The following is a 22787-nucleotide window of genomic DNA, read 5'->3' as shown; positions in this document are numbered from 1 at the left end:
TCAAATGAAGACTTCTGCCAGACTCAGTTATGGTCTCGTTGAGTGAAATTTAATAATAATGGGATATTAATTCCACAGATAAACCAAAGAGAACAATTTATGCCAATTAATTTATCACATAATTTACATAAGTGGTTTTGTTAAAATAAGCCAGTCTACAGTACAGAATCAATGCAGAAGGAATCTAGTGTCTTATTATGCAACAGACCAAGGGAACTAGTTCAAGAGTATACAAACAAGGATAAAAGGTCGCTTCAGATAAGACATTTACAACATAACAAAGGCAAATCAATTCAACATGAGACTAGAAGTACTTGAGTAAAAAATTCTGTAAGACAAGCCAAAGACCTGTTTGACATACTGGCAATGAATCACTTGTTAAGAAGAATATTTGGGTGCTAAATCAACAGCCAGGCTTGTAATGCTTATACCAAACCATGTAAACCAACACTGAATTGGAACTGTATGTATAGAAAAGGTGAGATAAATAAACCATTTTGTGCAAAATGAAGTATGTGCAATCAAGGTAAATATAAAGGTAATTAGTTGCAATACTATGAAATACACTTCTTATCAAGGATATGGCTCTTAAAATTAATATAAAACATTGCATTCAAAAAGAGTTTTGTGTTCATCAACAAGAAATAAAGACTGTAACTTTTCCACCATATGATCCACTGTTGATATATCAAAATTACAAAATATTATTTGGAATGACAATACATCCTTTACTGGTCCAAGGGAGATAATTCTGTAATATATTGCACTAGCACTGTTGAAACCAAAGATCTAATTCAGTCACTCAAAAACTAGCATTCATGATGCGCATAACATTGTATTATGCTTACATTTATAATCAGTATATTCAGCAAAATAATTGTAAGACAGCTATCTGAACAGGATGAATATTGTTATGGTATACCTGTGTAGGACAGCACATGTTGTAATAGCTCAATTAGATACAAATGCCAAACGGTAGAATGAAGCATTCCATGAACATTGACAATGTTCCCCAAGTGTGGGGAAATATTACATTGGAAATTAGAAAAGGAGATTGTGGACTGGGGTGGACGGAAATGCTGGCCCGGTAAAAGTATTAATATTATTTTTAATTGTATCACTTGTATGATGAAGTACAAAAAGTTGATCCAGGCAGTAAAGCAGATACATTTAACAAGGGTCACAAATTAGCCTCCATCTCCCTCTCTCTCTGTCTCTGACCGTATAGGTATTTGGAGCTTAAAAAGTGTGAACTGGATTTTAAAAAACAGCCTGCAAGTTGTGTATGCCAAAAACTGATAGTGCGGTTTCAAAGAACGTTTTGGTGGCTAATCAGCTTGGACAAAGTACCATTATGAAAACAAGGTTCAATACAACCACTCAAGCTGTAAAATTGGAAGCAGCTTACATAGTAAAACAAAATTCACAATGAACACTCACACCATGACACAAAGTGTAGTCCTCTGTAAAAAATACTGGGCTCGGAGAGTCCCGTTTTCTCAGTTTGTTTGCTCTCAATCTGAAAAAAGAACAAATGAATTATAGTAACAAGAAAATACACAATAACATCAATTACCATTAATGTATACATAGTGCATATTTACCAGTATTCCAGCTCTATGAGGGACATCAGAAAAAAAGAAATTCATCTAAAGGTGAGCAGTTACATCATACTCCCTGAAAGGACAGATGCAAATATCACCTTTGCAAAAACTGATTATATGACAAAACAAAATTTGCATAAATAAATAAAATGGTTAATGACATTTACTACAGCAACCAAGTCTTTTACAGTGCTCTCTCTCTCTCTCTCTATCTCTCTCTCTCTCTCTCTCTCCACAGAACTTTGCACTGGATATAAATGGGGAGAACATATGCAAAGTTTAAAGTGATAAAGGTGTGACATGTTATACATTTCACCATCAGGGCCCGATTTTGACATTTTATAAAGACCTTAAGACATGGACTATCAAGGACAGCTATAGACCCCTTCAACGATGTTTTTTCCATCAGTCACTCTAACATTGTTGTATCCATCATAATATGAGGGCTCTGTATTGAATACATCCAATATTATTATTGAATTTCATTCATTTTGACTCCAATATCACTCAAAACTATTCTAAAATGCATCCAAGATTACAAACTTGTGATCAATTCAGCATGGTTCGTGAGACCAAGGTGGTTACCATGAGATCACAGAAGGACATGCATTGCAAACAGGGCACACACAACTGATCAATTTTCCAAATGACCAGAATGGCAAAGTTTCGAAAATACATATATTATCATGGTGAAATGGAAACAAATAAGGTACAGCTGGCATTACTTTCAGCCTAGTTTTACATTTGAACATGTCAGCCTTGTACTGTTACATTGGCAAACTGCATTCATAAAACTCTTCATTTAAAGGCTGAAGTAAATGTTTTTGAATTAAGCCTTAGAAATGAAATACATTACTTTGGACTGTTTCTGTCAGCAGTTCAGTTGAGTAATTTGATTAGGTTTATAGCTAGTTTTACAAAATTCAACATAACAATGCCAATAAATGGCAAGCGATATTAAACCAACTAAACCGATCTTGTAAAGAAATTAGTAAACTTCAATATTTTAAATTTTAAATAATGAGCTATTATGTGGAAAAGAAACAACAATGAATAGGGTGTAATGTGTTTATAACGTCTTGTTCATGGGGAAAAGATAGTTAAGAATTTAGAAACAGACTATACGTTGGTAAATTTTGTGCGAATTCCATTCTAGTGACAAGCTGACATGTTGGGCAGCAGACGATTTTGTATGTGTGGGACAACTTCTTGCAAATTTGGAAACTTTTATTAAGATGCATAATTTTGTTAAGGTATACATTTCCATCTTTTATAAAATGTAGTTATTTATATGATTCTAACAGATACATAGTAAATATAATTTTCTTGGTTACAGGTTCAATCATAGGAGTCTGACGTTTTGTCAATAAAGTACGACGAAATCTTTGACAACATGAAATCACAAGGTGTGCAAGCGTGGCCACAACCATCTGCTCGATTCAACTTTTCTCACTTGTCTTTTATCGCTTCAGAATCACAAGAAGACTGAATAACTATACATATACATTCAAAAGACAGTGACGTTCCCACACATAACTCTCGGATAACCATTGCATGAATCCAATCTGGTGAATTAACCTTTATTTTCACCATTATTTTCTCAGAGATGGCAGGTATTATAATCGTTATGTCGTTAATCCAGTCAAACAAGACGAATCTACTGCTTAGATGAAACATGACAAAGTACTCGCCATTTGCATTGCTAGTCACATGACTTCGTAAATATCAAATGAGGACATCGGAAGTCCAATATTCATGTGATATCAACAACAAACTCCTTTATAATGTTATACAGAAATTCAATTATATTAAATTAAAACCAGCACTCTGGCCAGTCTAATTTATCAAGCAGAGATCACATGTCAATGTGGTGGTCACATAATACAACAATACACCAAAGGTTGTTCTCGGAATATATAATCATGGAGAATTTTGTGTTCTTTCATTTTTGTATTTTTATTATGATCAGTATATGAATTTTATTAAATATTTAACAACAATTTTCTATCTATTTTGGAAATTGTTCATACCTTTGTGCATCATTGAGGAAAGGTATAGCTTTAACATGCAGATCGAAGACAGCAGCAATGGTGAGAGTTTCTTCTTGATGAGTGTATCTTTCTTGAAGATCATCAACCTGAACTCTGAGCTATTAATAGACAGTCACCATGACAGTGTTGGAAAATGATGTCAGTAAGTTTCCAAAGAAGAGGCATGATAAGAGAAACGGCTGGACCTTACTCAGCATACAGTGGTTGTCACTGCTTTAAGAGGTTTTACACATGCAATTACCTCATCTGCCATGTAAAAAGTGTTTGCAATGTCTTTTAGTATAACCTACTTATATGGCTGTTAGAATCCAAATCTAGGTAACTGTATGATTAGACAAATTTGCCTGTCCTCCTCATTTTCTCTTTCCATAATGTATATGTACAACATTTTCGCAGAAACCAAATTTTGTATAACTGTATGCTTAATCTAAATTTGTCTGTGCCTGCAATACCTTTTTGTATAGCCTATATGCTCTTAGAAACCAAAATCTAGGTAACGGTATGATTAGACAAATTTGGCTATGCACCTCACTCTTTCCATTATGTACATGTTTGGCTTTCACACAGGAACCAAATTCTGGAAAAATGTTTCCTTAACCCAATCGTGCCCATTGGCTGAAATGTCTCTTTTGTAAGATCTACAGTTAGAAACCCAAATTTGGCTGAAGGTGTATTTAGCCTAATCTGGCTAGCCACTGTAATGTACATAAACATATATGTATGGCTCATTGGCAGTTTTGGCTAAATATATGCTTGGCCATAATACATGCAGAGTCTATGATCATAATCACTGGGTATGGCTCCAAAAATGATATAAAATTTCAAGTAATTGTATGGTAGACAACAATTGGCTATTGACCGCTGTATTAAATGTTTAGCCCCTAGCCAATAGTAAAATTTTGGAAAACCATTTTGCTTTACAAATATTTATGATTTCGACTACTAGGTATTTCTTAACTTCTGATGCGATTATTAAACTATACATACATTTTGGTTTCTTCAGAGTGAAATATTGGTATTTACCAATTACTGCATTATAATTAATGACATATTTTCCTACAGACATCTCAATAGAGACATAGGTGGCACAGGGAGAGTTGGCAAACTAGCAACTGGTTTACATTATTCTCTGTTGTGAACTTGACCTTGAAAAGAAGAGTGGTATGACTAAATACACAAGACAATGTCAAGACAGTTTTTAATATTACAGGATACAATTTCATTAAAATATCTTCACTGGTTCAACAGTTCTACCTACACATCAATACATGAAGACAGGTCTTTGGTTTATTTTCTCCCTTGCAGTAACCTTGACCTTGAGGCAGGGGTCGTGGCAATGGTATGTAACATATGGTCTAGTCATAATATATAAAAGGTTTAAGGTTTTATTATAATATCTGAAGTAGTTCAAAGTTATAGTATGGACAAGGATACAAGTCAGAGTTGTATTTGATCTTTAACTTGAGGCAAAGGTCATGGCCAAAGTATGTGATATACCATCTATATATGATACATAACTGGCAAATGTTTCATTTACATATCTTCATTGGCTACAATGTTATATTCCAGACATAGGTTATCAGTCCCAGATTTACATTACCTTTGCAGTAAACTTGCCCTTGAGGCAGGGGGCATGGCTATGGTATCTGACACACCATCTAGTTATAATATATGACTTGTTAAACTTTCATTAAAATATCATCAGTGGTAGAAAAGTTAAACTTTCATTAAAATATCATCAGTGGTAGAAAAGCAGACCTGTCAATGCTAAATGGACCTCAGTAACGCAGCCAATATTTTCGTAAAGTGTGACCAAGTTTTAGTAAAGTGCAACAAAGTTTCATGTACCGATATTGTCAACGTGGAAAACATGCTTTTGAAAAGGTGAGAAGTGTGGTCCAATTACGGGACAGCAATATTAAGTTAAACACTTCAGCCTAAATGACATTCAGTTCAGTTTCAGAAACCGCATCTATAAACCACATGGCAGTCAATGACTTCATGATGGATCAACTTCATGTAATATTTATGTGTTTTTATTTTTCATTCTTGTAATAGCAGTAATCATCTTTCCATCAATGAGCAATGCTCATATTGACACAGCATGATGTCCAATAATTATGGTTTCTGCATTTCCTACCCTTTTCCCATGCTTGACAAAGTATCTGAATATTATTTTCTATACTTTTGTCCCAAAACTTTGGACTTGTTAAGAGGTTGGTGGTCCCCTTCAATTTCAACATGTTTTACTTGATAGACAGCATACAAAAAAGTATACGCAAATGTTTTGCTGGTTATGGGCATTTGGTTGATTGAAGTATCTAAGATACACCATGTAAAGTTTGTCTGTTTCCTTGACCAACTCCAGTGTGCTCTGGACCAAACCTAGACATGCCAATATTTGGATTTTACTGCAACAATAGTATTTTCAAAGTTTTGGCTATTGTTCCATGAGTCCATAATTTCGGAGTATTTTCAGTAAACCTTACGATAAAATCATTTGAGTTAGCAGGTGTGCAAACGTTGAAATCTGGACAAAGATATAAGTTACAGATTTACATTTTCCCTTGATGTTGACTTACAGGTCTGGATATGCCTGACTATTGTACATGACACAGTGTTTGACTGGTCAAGATATATACACGAGCAAAGTTCCGTGAAAATGTATCCAACAGTTGCAAAGTTATAGGCCAGACTAACAAATATTAACAGATGGATAAACACTGCCTTGATGACAGTGTATTGAAATGATTTTGATTTTCTGTGCACCAAAAAAGCACAGTGAATGCATATTAAGAAATAACAAATAATTTTTGATACGTGTTTCAAATAGTATTGATATTTTTTTGGTGTTTCTGCAGTACAGTCTATAGATGAAGGTTTTCTCTGCTGCAAGCGAAATACACAACAAACATGTACGAAATGCCATAATAAGAAGATGTTAATTCGGACGAGGCTACGCTTGATGTTGCGAAGGTCGTCCACCAATAAGGCCGTTTTGCGTCCACTCCCTTGAGGAGGAGAGACGTAGGTCATGGACAGTGTCGCGTTACCATCGGTGATGTGAAACTGGTCATTGGATTGTTGTAATGTTGATTATTATCTATGACTTTGGAAGATGTCAATTCTGCCTGCGGAGCTGCTAATTTCGATCCAAACAGGGGATTTCAAGCCGTCGTGTTGTATGGAAAGTCTCAAGCGATCGTCTTCTTTGGGTTGATATTGTCGCTTGAGTGTGGTGAGCAAAGAATCCCACATCTCGGTGATGAACCCTTCTGCTTTCTATAACGGTACTTCGGACTTGAAATCTTTAAACTTCACCGTGTATTTGTAAGCCGTGGTTCTAAATTTTCTAGAGAGACTCTTTTCCGTCTCTCGAATGGAATAATATTTTTCAGGGTTGACTAAGGGTATTGAACTTTGTTTAGAGGGTTTGGATTCTGGTTCACTCATGTCCTCTTCAAAATCACTGGCATGAATTTGTGCCAATACTTCTGCCCTGGTACGAGGCGATAGATCACGTTTCTGCCTCTTACTTTCTTCTCCTTTCTTCACGAATGGATGTGATCGTTTCATCTTGAGTGCAACAAGTCAAATGACTACTTGTTAAACTTTATATCCATGACAGCCCAGTGTAAATAAAGGGGATGTGTCTTACCCTTTCACTATTCATTTCACTCTCAATCTGAGCATAGCGGTGGAATAGGCTACCCAAATCAAACTTTTGATCAGAACTTTGCGAGGGATCATTAGGAAATTTTTTTCAAACAAGCGAACGGACTACTCACACTCCTTTCAAGATAAAAGTCAAGATACTTGCTATATATATAAGAATGGACATCGGTCTTCAGAGTGTCCCAACCGTCATAAAAGCAAAACAGAGGCTAGAAGAAACAAAAGTCAAGATACCAGTTATCATTGTCAAGGAAAAGGACATTGGTCTTCAGATTGCCCTAAGAAACAACTGAGGCAAGAAAAAGAAGAAGAAGAAGAAGAAGAAGAAGAAGAAGAAGAAGAAGAAGAAGAAGAAGAAGAAGAAGAGAGGAGTTATGGACAGGAAGAAGAAGAGGTATCATCTACATGGCAAGTCAATGCGTTGGGGTTAGGACTTCAACGTCGAAGCCCTTACATAAATAAATTTAAGGCACGTGTGGTTTTACCAGAACCGCCAGCGCCAGTAAGATAAACCAATTTATGCCTCGATACAGGACCATGCACCGATGGTTCCTCGGATGGTTGCGGTGATACTCGAGAACGGGTTCGTGATCCGTGGACTCAGAATAAACAAGTTTCATTTCGTTTATTTTTTTGCTAGTGTCCCTATGGCACATAGTCTCTCAGGCAGATTGTCCGCCGACCATTTATGGACAGCGTTAAGCTTGACTTGCTGATATGAAATGAATACATGGCGATTCTGACAGCGTCCACGGGAAATCGGTTGATCATGGATAGCAGGTTTATCGAACATAAGCGAGCATTGAAAATCTTAAATGCGTTAACTACAGTGAATTGCCGTCATAGCAGCTGACAATAGTACTACAAGCTGTCTATCCACAATTATAACCATGCGCGCGTATCGGCAATTGTAAAGTTGAGTTCTGCCTCATCGATATCTAATCGCGCTAAACATCATCGATTACCCGATGAGTCTCCGTGTATAAATTTGCCAATGATTTTTCTAAATATGTCCTTGGCGAATGATACATACTTGCCGTCCACCACGCCGCAGCCAAACCTCTGTTTGACATCTATAGATGATTATTGCCTCACTCACCGTCAGCAATAACATTATTATCGCGTCGATCATGTATCTCAGCAGAACTATTGGCGCATATCCACGTTTATTCTTCGCGCAATAGTACATCGGGTTTATGTTCAGATTTCATTCGTTAAAGTGCCAGCGAAACCAAACAACGGCGACCGGATGAACATTCTGAAAAAATTCGAATGATCTTTGCTAATCCTGTAAGAAGTGTGTCTTCAATCACCGCAACGGCAATCAACACAATAATTATTTGGAAACTCTTGAAGCTATCATGCTGAACGAGAACTGTGGGAATGGCAGAACGAAGGGAGGGACAATAAAGATCCACACCGTGTTAGATCTGTGAATCCACAGACAGGCAATCAGCTCGACTATATAATTTCTCGACGTTCTCAGAAATGTTTTGGTTGTGAAGACAGTTGAAATCGTTACTTAAATAATTTGAATTGGGAATGGAACCAATAGCTTTACACACACACACACACACACACACACACACACACAAACACACACACACACACACACACACACAAATACATACATACTTACATACATACATATGCATGCATGCATACATAAATACATATATACATACATACATACATACATACATACATACATACATACATACATACATACATACATGCATGCATGCATGCATGCATACATACACACACACATACATACATACATACATACATACATACATCTTACTGTGTGTTTGAGAGGGTGGCAGAACTTTAGCTTTAGATTAATTGTCTGAAAAGAAAACATTAAATGACATCACATTTATCATTTAATAAATTACACAAATGTAAATTTTTAAAAAAACATTTCCATACCCTACTGTGCCGAAATATCACAGATTAGATAATTATCCTAACGTCGCCATCACTTGATCCTGTATTTTCAAATGGTGTTCTTTTCATAACATAACCAACGATTACGTGATAAGCGGTACATTAAATTGGCGATCTCCAGTTTTAAAGCAGTAAGAGTTAATTATTCGAATAATGATATCCGATTAAAATATACGTCAAAAATAATCCTATTCCACAACTTTAATAAATAAAGAAATATACAGACACACCGAAAATCAGATGTAAATATAAAATGATGGTTGACGTGGAAAGCTCTTGGTTTAACAAGTTAAGTATTTTGCAATGGGCTTCAAAACAGCCAGCCTGCCTATTTTATTTTTTAATTTTGTGTCTATGGTCAACACACTTTTCTAAATATACAAATTACAACAGGGCAATGATATATGCTATAAAGAGAAAAACTGTGTGAAATGTTCATGTACCTATTTTAGTATTTGTACATGTATTTAACTATGTGTTATGCATTTTCTTAATCTACCTACAATTATTTGTTGGAAATTGCGATTGAACTGTAACAAAAACCAAAGGTGACACATTGTGTTTTTAAATCATTCTTCTGACATGGATAGCTGACATGGAGCAGTTAACTTGAAGAACATGTATTACCTTAACTTGTTCGGGCAAATGTATGTTCTAGTTGGAATTAAACTGGAAGGTGCAGTTACTGAAATGCGGATGGCGTGTGTCACAACGTTCATTGTATTTTATGAGAGTGCTTGTAGTGAATTTTGCACAGATGCAGATATATTTACTTGAGTAGTTTGGGTATGTTGGGGTCATTTGAACATTTATAGACGTGTTTGGCAGTATTGCAGAAATCTGTGGCAGACTATGCCCCATTTTAACATATACTGGACAGAATGTTACTCATTTGTTATTTATAATTATAACTTGGCCATGTGTAAGGTTTCATTGAAATCTTACTAAAGTGGTCAGAAATATAAATAATGTGACTACCATGACGATTGGCGTCTATCGTATCATTCAAAGATGTGGCATGAAGAGAATGGCCTGTATAACTTAGCATTTTTGCATGTGTCTGGTATAAAACTCGTACATTGTCTCTAGTGGTGCACCATATATTGGCACAGTTGGTGATTTTCCAAAGCATTGTTGTATTGCTGTAGCAAACGAGCGATTCAGGTGTTTGATTAATGCGTGTGATGTAGAATTTGGCTGATTTGACCTGGCAGTCCTGACTACCATTTGCATGCATTCTCTTGGTTGTGCTTTCCTCGTTATCTCCCTAATCATTTGTTGCATAGTGTGATAGGTTAAAATAATATATTCGGCCTGTTTCCTCAAACCTGAATACAAGACTCGTAGGCGTTAGGTCTAAATTTCACGTGGTATAGTGGATATAGAGGTATAACCAAACCCTGTATTTCAGTGTGGTAGGGTGATCTTTTATCGTGTATCTATTTATTACATTCATGTCTGATTGAGGAATTGTATGTTTATGTTGAGTTTATCATGATAAGCCTTTTTTTTTGTTCATCTTTAAATTCCCACTGAACATGTCATTTGCTTTCTTTAAAATTCTCGGGATCTGTAAAAATATTGATTGAACGACCACATCCAACTTGAATGTAGCGATTAATAGCAGCCCTGACATTTCTATAGAGTTCTTGTGATATTATTAAACTTGGGCTTCAGGGATCATCCTCATTCTTGCTACAGTGACCTTGAGTGCTGCTTCAGCATAAAATATGGCTAGCTTTTGAGCCAAATCTGCATACTCAACTGACTATATATCTAACTCCATCTTTTGTTATATGCACCATGCTGAATAAATTCGTATGTTTTTCAGCGTGTTATTAAACATTTTTCAAAATATTTTAAATATTTAGGTTTGTGTGCAAAATCATTCATGCATATTTCCTTTCCATGCAAGATATTTATATACAGGATTTGTTAATTTTGTATACGGTAACAAATATTACTTTTAAAATAAACTAAATTTTAGTCTCTTCAGTGTAAGTTGTCCCATTTTTATATCAAATGGCATTAAAGATTTATAAATGAAACGTTTTCTTCCTTTTGTACCTACAAACATACAACATATTGCCTTTCTCATAATATATGCTATATCAAAATAATAATCAAAAACAAATTAAGGTGCCCTGGGTGGCCGAGTGGTCTAAAGCGCTCACCGTTCCGGATCACTGACGTTTCTCCTCTGTCTGCGTGGTTTCGAGTCCAAGGCTCAGCTAGCGTGTGTAAGTGGGAAAGCCTGCCAGTAACTTCTCGTGGGTCGGTGGTTCTTCCCTGGGTTTTCCAGGGTTCTTCCACCACCAATTATACTGGCCGCAATGTATAGCCTATCTTGTGCTGAAATATGGCGTTAAACCCTTGAACAACAAAAACAAATTAAGTTTCAAGCAACATTATTTAGACTTAAATAATTAACAGCCCAACATACTGTTTATTTATTATCATTTTAATTAAATTTTTAATGATAATTTAATGAATAAATCAATGAACGAATCTGTCTGTGAAAGTGTCTCATTCCACTGATTGTTTTTCTTTGTGAATTTTGAGAATTGCTGCTCAGAGATATCTTAAAGATGTCATCTTTAATTGATTAAATGCGGTCTGGTTTGCAGTCATCCCGCGGTTCAATTGTGAAATGAATTGGTGTTTGCTCATTAAACCTGCTTGATAACCAAGTTTGTGATACTTCTTCCTCTTCAAACAAGTCGTCAAATATGGCTGGATAAAGGTTTTCAATATCATGTGCAGAAAATCGATCCGATAAGGTACATTGAGTGAAAGGTTTCCAGAGTCTGACCTATTTCTGATATAGCTGTTTGATTCTAAAAAACCGCAGGCCTCTGATGTTGACCTCCTAAAATGTTTTTCTAGCTTTTGTTTCACGACATTTCGACAAAGGAGAATGGTTTGCTTCAGAAAATATCAGAAAAATGTGTTGCTTTAGTTTATCAGATTCAGTGTCTTCAATTGCTTCCTAAAATGTCAGAATGTTCTTTTCATTCATAGCTTTAATCGCGTTTGCCTTTACTTGCAGTGTTAACGTTGTGCTTCGCACTTGACTCGATTTATAGAAGTATTTTTAGAAATGAAGTTTAAATAGTTTAGGTGATGCTATTCAGATATTGTGGACGTCTGAGAGAGTGACAAGTGTAAGGTGAAGATGTTTACATTTATAACATGCACAGTGGAGAGAATGTTGGTATACCCCAATGTTGCTTTTCGTGTACTGTAACTGAAATTTCTTGGAATATTGTACTTGAGGAAATTGTACATGATCTAAGCACACACTAAACCAAATAAATGCTCCCATGAACAAAACAAATACAAACATGAATTTGTATAATATACACTATCTTTAGCGGTTATTAAAATAGTAGAGAAAATAATTTTGCCAGGCTAACCAAAACCAAATCTGTGAGTGCAATAAATGAATTTATCACTGAAATTGACCAAATGGATCTAGCAGGTTTTTTATAGGCGCACATCTCAAAAAAGGAAAAGGTGTATACGCTATAACACACATTGCAAATATCGATCGTAATAAGTAGAACTAAAAGGGCTTTTAGTGATGTCTTTTTAAATAGCTAGTACAACCGGCGAGAAAAACTTATTTGTCTTTAAAACACTAACAATATGCAAAATACAAATCTTTAGAACGCCGTCTGAAAACAAAGTTCAAAAATGATGCAATCATTTTTCTTATCTTTATATCGTCGTGTACGATGTTTTCAACATAACGATATATAATTATTTATGTTTTGCATTTAAATAAACTAATTATATTTATTTTGCTCTTGTTTAAACAATATGCCTTGAATCATATTGTGCGTGTAACGATCTTAATGATGGGGAAATTATAAGTCTTAGAACAAAGGGTTTAATTCAATTTAAATTTAAAATTGTTGCATTAAATGAGAGAAATGTACAGCGAAAATGTTTCTTTTATTTAAATTGTAAAATAATTTAAAAATAAATGATTACAAAGCAGATTCCTTTTTTATCATATTATAGTGTTAGAACAATAAGCAAACGTTTCAAGTATTGATCTTTGACCTCATGAACCCCATTGTTCCACTATTGTTCAAACTGTAACATTTACTATTGGCATCTCGGAAATAATTGTGTCAAGTTTCATATACTCGTGTGTAATGTTCTCAGCAAACTGATACATTGACATTGACATTATTCATGAAATAAAGCTAACAATGCTTATTTTGCTCTTGCATACTCAGTTTACCATGTGACAATAGTATGCATACAATGACCTTCTTTATGAGGAAATTTGAAATCATAGAACACAGGAGTGAAGTCAATTTAAATTAAACACTGTTGCAAAAAATGGAAGAAATAAACAGTGAATGTGTTTCTTTTCGTTTATAAAAAAATGAAATTTAAAATAAATGAAGACAAAGCAAATTAACTCTTTTTTTATATTATAATCTTAGAAAAATAAGCAAACATTTTACACTTTGATATTTCACCTCCATGAACCTGATTTGTTACACCCTTTTCAAAGAGTAAAATTTATTAATGACATATCAGGAATATTTCTAACAAGTTTCATGTGCCTCGCTTTCAGAATAACATTGGTTGCTATGCTTAGAAAATGCAATGTTTGTTTTAAAATATCTCACTCTTTATCATAAGAAAGGGTAGGCTTGTATAGGACTTTGTTAATAAGAAATACTCTTCTGTGGGGAAAACATGCGAATTATTCAATAGGACTGGTTTGATGCCTGCGACTTAAATATTTCAGCTATACAAACAAAATTAATTCATATAATAATAATACATATGATGTCTTTATTGAGGCGTTCTTCAGATGTTATAATCCTCTGACAGAATGACATTTTTGAGATAAACATGCTGATATTTGCATCATGCACAATGGAGATACGGTTGGCATATTTCTGTTACTTAAATGTACCATAGTCGAAAATCTTTGGATATTGTACTTATGGTATTTGAACATGATCTAATCACACAGATAACATGACTGCTCCCATGTTCTAAAATTATCAGCCTGAATTAGTCTAATGTACACTATTAAGTGAAAATTAAGAATTGGAACTAGCAGTTTCATATAGGTCCATATCGGATGTAAGGCCAAGCTGTATACCGAATAATTCATGTTACATGCATCAATCATGCACTAAAATAACGAGAATTAAAAGTGCTTTTAACAATACCCAAGATATTCAAGGTCTTTTTTAGACAGCCCGTAGAAACATTGAGAAACCTTGGAATTTGATTTTTTTGTAAAAGTCGTATTTGTTAAAGGTACACATTTGAAGAAAGGCCAGACTGTATACTCTATAACCCATATTTCATGCAATATACGAAATTGTAGAGCGGCGTGTTAGAAATAAATAATCCCAACTCAAAGTGATTACGGCGTAACATTCTAACCAATGAAAATCTCACTTTCCTTTACTATGTACGCGCTAAAGATTTGTTTAACAAACTCGTTTGTATTTAAGCTACTAATCGACGGAAAAAGTAAGATAAAGTCTATAGGATAAGCCTCGGTGGTGCTCAGATCTTTATATTAAAGGTGAGTATAATGTATGTTAAGGATACTTGACAGTTTAATTTTGCTCTGTTGCCCGTATATGTTTAATACGTTCGATTCAGTTCGTGATATGCATCCAAAGCAATATGCAGTAAATGAACATTATATCAAACCCAGCGATTACTAATTCCTTGACAATAACAAATGTTTCGTCATAAATAACAATACATGTGAGCCATCGAGATAAAAGGATGGTCGAAGCTATGTGTTTTAAAAAGAAAGATGCAAGAAGACAAAAAGAAAACAACAATTGTCGAACTCATCGCTTCAAACATAAAAAATGATATCATGAGATATTTTACAAAATATACATGTTGTAAATTAAATTCTTTAAAGGTAAGCGTATCAATCCTGATTGCAACATGGTTAAAACAGATCCGAATGGAAAAGGAATACATTACATACTAGGTGTAGATAAACGCACATATATGTGTATGACTCAATTTAAAACATATTCTAAGGTCCACTACTTTTAAACAATTAGTCTGCAACGATACAGTAGAATCAGAGATGTGAGAGCATGTCAGATCTAAAAGAGCATTTCCTGTCTACGTGTGTGATATAGCTGTTTTTGAGAGAATCATGCTCATAGCTGTGTTTTACAAACCTAAAATAACTTGTACGATTTAAAGCAATAAATGCATTCAGCAAAACATTTAAAATAAAAGTTAAATTGTAAGATTCTGCCATGTTGGCTTATTGAAATATACCTTGTCACGTGTTAACTTGTCTTTGGATAATTAACATAGTTTTAAATGGCTGAAGATATATAGACGACACATCCATCTTGACAGAATCAGGATTTTATACCAGCAAAACCGACAAAAATAGTAACATTTAGACAATACAAAATTATCTTTAAACGCAAATGTAAGTAAAGTTCTACTACGCTGTTTAATTAAATTAGAACACTGACAGAATAAATAGAACAAACAATACAAAAAGAACTTTGGTGAAAAAACATAACTATGCCTAAAGAAAGAAAAGAAGAAAATAATACATATATATATATATATATATATATATATATATATATATATATATATATATATATATATATATATATATATATATATATATATATATATATATATATATATATATATATATATATATATATATATATATATATATATATATATAATTTGGCAGCGAGTAGGGAATATTAGGAATATTAATTTGCACATGAAATAAATGTCAGAGTAAATTCATTCGAAGAAACAGCCTATCATCTTATAAAGTTCATTGTGAATATTGAACCGGGAAAAAAATATTAATATTTGTAGTTCCGTAATTGTCAAACCGTACCTACATATTTCATTCAAATGTATCAATTTATCTATTCTCTGTCAACGTTTACTGAATATGTCATAGACAAAGTTTTGATTTTCAATAATATATAAATCTAGTGGAAGAAAGGAATAGGTTTATGTACAATTGGTGTGCATTTATTTATAGAACCTAAAATTAGTCTATACAGGATGCTTCATTACATAGGATTCAGGTATGAAAATTGTACTCTATACTGATATGACATAGATCTTTATGGGACCTCTCGAGATTTCATCCTAATGATCAAATGGAAGTTTCTTGTATATTCTCTTTCTGTTTAATTTAATAATTTGTTTACTGTATACTTTAGTTTCCAAAGGAGTCATGGTCAAAAATGCATTCAAGCCAAAGGATGTGAATGTAGTGCACATATAAGTCGATAAATCTTTATACAGTAGATAACACACATCAAATATGAATGGTGCAATGCACCTAACTTGTTAAGACAAAGAGATTATTTGAAACTGAAATGAAAAGCAAAACGATACAATGGACAGCAATGCAACGTCCTCAAGGAAAGTTAACAATGAATAATAGGAAGAGAGATATCCAGACATTTTTATGTCTAAACAATGAAACGACATCAGTATTCATATATTACGTTTTCCCGGAGTCTTTCGCGATCGTGTAATGTATAATAAAACAAATGCTAATGCATAAAAAATGCTGTCCACACCATTTTTCAGCATATACTGATATACATATTTCGTGAAACAGATTTAGTGCGTCATCCAAGACCATTATGAATGATTGCTACTCTCTCTCGATATATATATATATATATATATATATATATATATATATATATATATATATATATATATATATATATATATTTACGGATGAGGCAAAAAAAACATAGTCATATTGGAAGTTTCCAGGTCACCGTTAGTGTCGTCTTCCTGCAGGTATTCTCCAAGTTTATTCACTCTGGCATAGTCGGAGATTGGGCAGTTCCTCTATAAAAAAAATAACGTGAACATCGATAATTATGTATATTGCGGAAGCTCTTAGTATTGACTTGTATGTGGAAAATGGTATGCATTGCAAGACAAGTATCAAAACCGATCAGTAAAAGGGCTTTTCATTACTTGACTTCAATCAGAAAGGCACAAAAAGACATTAAACAATCAATTTAGAAATATTAGGCATGGCAGACGTCACGTGAGGTACGTTAGCTTGTTAGTTTGTGAACTTCTATAAAATGAAGCGCCTTTCTTCCAGTACCTCTATCGATATACAAATAGGCATCCACGTTGACAAAATTCCTGAAAGGAATTACCAAGACTGTGGAAAATTAAACAATTAGGAACAAAGGTGACCATACGTTTGCATACGTACAAGAAACAGATATGAAAATTGTTTTGCATTATACCGAAATATGAGTCTATTCAAATATGGTTACAATATGATTATATGTAGAAAGTCCTAAATGCGCACAGAGTGCACTCATGATTCCCCACGTTTGATCCTAGATACCATGATATGCAAAGTGTTGCTTGTCTGTGATTTGCTACAAGTATTATCCCTTTTTCATATTTTTTTGAACGTGCAAAATCACTACGCGTGTTTTGAAATAATTTGACTTTATTGAAGAAGCTTTCAAATAAAATTCAAGAGAAAAGATTGTTTGTAGGGCCATTAGAAAAGAGATGATAGAGTTTTGGAGTAGGCACAGACCTATTCAAATAAGCATTTATCTCGTATGTAATGTTGTTCAAAATCGTTCGACTCTTGATGATGATTTAGTAAAAGATACTGATGTCTGTCAATATTTCAATAATTTGACACTCGACATGATATAGCAAAATAAAAGTTGCGCGTGACAGACCTGATGTCCACATTTCTTGGCCCATTTTAGTACCTGGCCACCATCTGAAAAGTATGTAGCGATTACTAATTTTCGTCTGCAATGCCATAATAACATTTAAAGTGCAGCTAATTCAACGATCGTGATTGAATTGATTGTGCTTAAACTATACTAGTATACATAGCTTATAACAACAATCAGTGTTTAATTTGGATTAATGCCCCATTATGTTCACATTGACATACTCTTAAAAGTATTCCATCCAACACTTTTGTTAGTGCGTTACTTTAGAAATGTTTCGATGTGTCCATAATTGTAACTTGTAAACATCGGGGAGTTTGTATATTTTGAGACGGGTTTTGTTGTAGCTCTGAAGGATATATCTGCAGAACAAGCTTACCACTGAAATAGGTTTACTGATAGGGTTATACCATTTTCTGAAAAGCAGGAACGTTTATACATCTTCATAGATTTGACTTTTATGTGACGGAGGTTAGTGCGTATGTGAATTGGAGCGTTCTGACTAACTGATTAACACAAAAAATGTTATTGTGTGCTACCCAACATATTACAATTTAAATTTACTAAAATCTGTTCTTATGTCGTTTGACCTTATAAATATTTTAGCCAATTGTATCATTGTGAAAAATATGGACCCACTGTAATTACCTTTCGCAGGGTGCAGGAAAATGGGATACGATTTCGATGTCACGCCCATTTCTGCTTGTTTTGTAATTCTTGCGTTGAAACTGTTTATTGCAACTGTTTATTTCGACATTAATGTAATACTCTCCCATTGAAAGGTACAATCCGGGTAGCAATTTACCGAACAATTTACTCTGAAACTTTCATCCTCTTTAAGATAAACATCTCTTCGTTCATCAGTCAAGGATACATTGTTGGGTCCATTTGAAAATAAATTAAGAGGTTGAACAATATAGTGATTTTATATTACTTATAATTTAAATCTAATTTACGAGGATTTAAATACAATAAGAAAATATAAAATTCTTTTTATCAAATAACCTAAATAAAAAACATTGTATTTGATAAGACCACAAAATGTGCTATATACTTTAAAGGACACTTGGATGCAAGCGGGATGATATTGTTGCCTCTTTATAATGTGACTATGCCATTTCTCATGTCATGTGGTGTTCTTACGTGTTTGTAACGTGTGTTTATTAACGAATATAACACAATATATATATCTGGTACCAATAAATAGTTGATTGTTATCGTCGGTGGCATACTAGTATATAAATTGAAGTGAAAGTTACTAATCTAATAACGATAACAATAACAGATGTAGATTTAGTGAATTAATTTATCTTACATTTATTTCAAACGCAATTTATGTACCACTTTAAAATGCTTAAAATGTTTTGAACTTTATTTCTTTGTACGCACTGAGCAATGATCATAGATAAAACACGAATTATTAACTAAAAAATTGTATTTTTCGAATGACACATTTATATTAATATATATATATTTGTTTTATAGACCAAAATGCCATACACTGCCCTATCCATAATGTAAAATAGCATTTTACTCTGCGTACAATAGTGCGTTTAACATTAGAGAAATAATGCACTTTTAGTAGTTTTTTACTTAATAATTCATTGCATTCGGATTCCATATCTAATAATCGCTTAATCTTTATCTCTCTCTCTCTCTGTGTGTGTGTGTGTGTGTGTGTGTGTGTGTGTGTGTGTGTGTGTGTGTGTGTGTGTGTTTGGATTCAGTCTAGCTACCTGATTGCACAACTGTTCGTCCGTATTTGGTTATTACTCTGTCCCTGGAATTAAGTCATCATATAGGTAATACGTTTGAAATGTGGATTAAGAAGGATAAGTAAAGATGCTAGATAGTACTTACACAAAGGTAGAACTCTATAAGATTCGCTCTCTTGCGAACACGAGTAACATCCCACAATACTACACATCTGTATTCTTGCTTGACATAATAACTTGCTAAAGCTGTCCATCATTGTTAAATTTGTGAATGTCAGTCTAGAAGTATTTGCATGTGAATGACTTTTTGAGTCATATACGTGCCGTTTATCTCCCAGTAGTATGTTAAAGAGTCAGATACATAGGATGTGGTACACATTACTTCAAAGAATTTGTGGAGAAACGGCTTCCCAATTTCTATTATTTGTGGTCTATCTGGAAGGTACAAAATATGTTGCAGTTTGATGCAGGCTGAGTTAAAAATATTATATAGTATTCGCAAACTCTCCCATTTTAAAGCCATACTTTTTTAAAATTTTTAAAACTGTACATTTAATTCATTAGTGTGTAATTTATATCCTAATAGTCATCTGAGTAAACTGTCAACATGTTCGCTTTTGTATCAAATGGAATTTTATTTAGCAACAAGTCGAGATATTTGCATGGTAGAGTATATGTTTTACGTAAATTTAGGAACTGCATCTCTTTGAACACGTGTATAAAAGAATTTATTATTTTTATTTATTCAATTTTGTTTAGAGATATTCAAACAAAAGATCGCAAATATTTGACGCAGACGTATCATTTTTTTATATATACTGAAATTGTCGGATTGTTTATGTCGAGAGTTTTCATATGATTTGAAACAGCAAATGTGCCTACAGTGTTAGCGACATCCTCGTGACAATCAGCTTAGAAAGTACAAAATGGATGAACAAAATTTCTGAGTTGTGTGCATTGTTCATATCCTTGATGTTTTTGTTTTAAAACTCGGTAGGGAATACAAACAAACGGAGGATGTTTCAGTACAGTAGAATGTACACCTGAAAGAAAAAGTGCATCTAAATTTCTATTCCACTAAAGCTGAAAATGAACATAAACCTTTTATTCTCAGAGTGTTACACACTTTATTGATCAAACGTATGGAAAGTTTGCAGGAAGTGATTCACTATTCACTATCATCATTTTAAATACTTACCAGATACAGCTCGGAATGTGCTACTGAAATTTTCAATGCCATTGCTGAATTTGGCAATTCTTGCCGAGAAGCAGTACTTAAATCAGTATTTTAACTAGGAAAGTACTATAATGAAAATCCCTGCTTCTATATGACATCACTAACAAACTGTATTTGCATAGTTAATTTGATAGATTCAGCTGATGTATCGAATCTGAAAAACCACATATGCCGTATGAACATCCTTTTCAAAAAAAGCACTATGTTGAGGCAAGTGAACCCAGTATTTGTTATTTATTATCTATACCAACGCCATATACTACATTAATAACATCAATAAGCTCCACCCACCCACTCCGACTTTACAACCCTCACATTTGAAGTCAAAACAATGCAACTGCACAAAACTTACGGAACTTCTATACTCACCCCTTTTGCTAAAAGAAAGTATATGGCATGATTTACAATCCAGACTTCAAAATTATTGTATTTTGCTTCGACGATATGTTCCGCCAACGGTTATTAAAGATCCGGGTCATATACGAGCAACCGAGCTCAATAAAAATGGGATATGATTTTGTATTGATATATCGTAATGCGTAGAAGGCAAAAGGAACGAATGCTAAAACAACACATACCAAGCGTGATGTTGAAAAAAAGGAATAACCCGAATTAAGCAGCTACACAATCTTTGTTTAAAGAAATGATCATTCTAAGTTATGTAGATCCATGGTACGACCCGCTCTGAAATTATACCACTATTACTGTGGAGTCAGACTTCATTAGGTAGAGAGGATATGGCTACGTAATCTGGTGCAGTGAGGGGGCTAATGAAAGCAAACTACAAGCTGCCAAAAAGTTAGTGCTTTTGTTCATGAAATCCTCTGATATGACTAACGAAAGGAATACAAATGGATTTATAATGATTAAATGATCATGACTGATATTGTTCGATGAGTAAATTATTACCTGATCACTCACTTTGTGAGTGATTGGATCAGCGATACATATCAATCATGGTCAGATAGATAGATAGATAGATAGATAGATAGATAGATAGATAGACAGATAGTGTTTTATAATGCATAATATAACTGTAGTTAAAATACCGTCCTGGATCTTCGATCATTAAGCTTGCAGCAGTTGTAAACAAATCCTTAATTAGAGTTATACATTTCTTTCAAAAAGGGCACATATTCTTCTTTATAGCAAATGCATCTCGCTAGCTCTTCCTTATTAACGACTACAAAGATCTCACTTGTGCCTATATCATTTTTAAAAAATTATTTTAATTACATTTATATCTTGGGGTGGTTACAGTAATGTACGATTTTCCATCAAAAACTGACAGTAATATAATTCACCGTTAAGCGATCGTAACTGCCTGTAGAACAATACATTTGTTCCCTTCTTTTGAACTTAGGTAATGAGGAGAATATATGTGTTCATATCATTTGAATTCACATGTAGGAAGTAATCAAATTAACCAGGTATATACATTTTTCGATAACCATCCTTTTGTATATTTTGTGCTCATTATCACAGTTTTCACATTATGTGCATAAAACATTCTGAATTATTTTATTCAATACCTGCTTGTATTATTATAGTTATTATAACTCCTGTCGTTAATATTATATGAAATAATTTATATATGTATCTTAGTGTTTTTTCCTCGAATATTTGTTTCACTTGATGGAGCATTTCTTTAACTGTTTATGGTGCTAAAATGGCATTATGCCTGTGAGTTACGTACCATGTTCCAATGAAAACTGACAGTTATGAATCAATCATATAACAGTTGATATGTTAAAGGATCCGTATATCTGACTCATTTCTTTAGCTTTATCATATAAATAGAAACT

Source organism: Sinohyriopsis cumingii, chromosome 8 (assembly GCF_028554795.1).
Source record: "Sinohyriopsis cumingii isolate HCF-2022 chromosome 8, ASM2855479v2, whole genome shotgun sequence".
NCBI lineage: Eukaryota > Metazoa > Mollusca > Bivalvia > Unionida > Unionidae > Sinohyriopsis > Sinohyriopsis cumingii.
The sequence above is the reverse complement of the archived record's forward strand: the minus strand, read 5'-3'. Positions refer to the sequence as shown.